At 46.5% G+C, this 994-nt stretch overlaps 1 non-coding gene across 1 annotated transcript; it reads right to left on the bottom strand.

The window, feature by feature from the left end:
- Nucleotides 1–415: 415 nt before the first annotated feature.
- On the bottom strand, nucleotides 416–487 carry TRNAY-AUA (transfer RNA tyrosine (anticodon AUA)). Its single transcript has one exon. It is a non-coding gene; the product is annotated as a tRNA-Tyr (tRNA).
- Between the last annotated feature and the right edge of the window lie 507 nt (nucleotides 488–994).

Below are 994 nucleotides of genomic sequence, written 5' to 3'. Positions count from 1 at the left end.
CTGCAAAATCAGCATTCTCCAATCTTTCCTATTTTCAGCCTTCCTCTATGCCCCCGCATATGATCCATATATCTTAATGTCGTCTATCATGTGATATCTTCTTCTGTCCCGAACTTTTCTCCCGTTCACCATTCCTTCCAGTGAATCCTTCAGTAGGCAGTTTCTTCTCAACCAGTGACCCAGCCAATTCCTTTTTCTCTTTCTGAATAATGTTTATGAAAAATCGCTTACAGGACTAGTAGCGCCCTGCAGTATTAGTAGATCAAGAAAAAGGTGTAGGTATACTAAGGAGATTGCACTTACATCACTATAGTCGTCCTGCAGTACCCATAGGTCAAGAAGGAAGTGCTGATGGAATTAAACGAAAGCACTTCTAGGACTATGATGAAAGAGTGATGGAACGGAGGAAAATTCTCTCCGACGCCGGGATTTGAACCCGGGTTTTCAGCTCTATGTGCTGATGCTTTATCCACTAAGCCACGCCGGATACAACCACGACGCCGGTTAGAATCGTCTCAGATCCGGCGTGGCTTAGTGGATAAAGCATCAGCACGTAGAGCTGAAAACCCGGGTTCAAATCCCGGCGCCGGAGAGAATTTTCCTCCGTTCCATCACTCTTTCATCATATGATGACGCAGAATATCTGCATGGAAATATCATATGTGCTTCGGTACATCAAAATATATATGATATGCGTAATAAATCACTTTGTGATTTAAGACGGCGCCCATACCGTCGGATCCCGGCCAACCAGTCACTCATTCGAGTGCACCTCAACACATGTATGGACTTCGGTCCTGCGTTCATAGACATCTATGACGTAGTGGAGAGGGCGGCCACTAGAGGGAACCCAAGAGATGGAGCTTAATCTGAGACATTCTAACCGGCGTCGGGGTTGTATCCGGCGTGGCTTAGTGGATAAAGCATCAGCACGTAGAGCTGAAAACCCGGGTTCAAATCCCGGCGCCGGAGAGAATTTTCCTCCGTTCCATCA

Source organism: Periplaneta americana, chromosome 2, assembly GCF_040183065.1.
Source record: "Periplaneta americana isolate PAMFEO1 chromosome 2, P.americana_PAMFEO1_priV1, whole genome shotgun sequence".
In the NCBI taxonomy this organism is placed as follows: Eukaryota; Metazoa; Arthropoda; class Insecta; order Blattodea; family Blattidae; genus Periplaneta; species Periplaneta americana.
The sequence above is the reverse complement of the archived record's forward strand: the minus strand, read 5'-3'. Positions and strand labels throughout refer to the sequence as shown.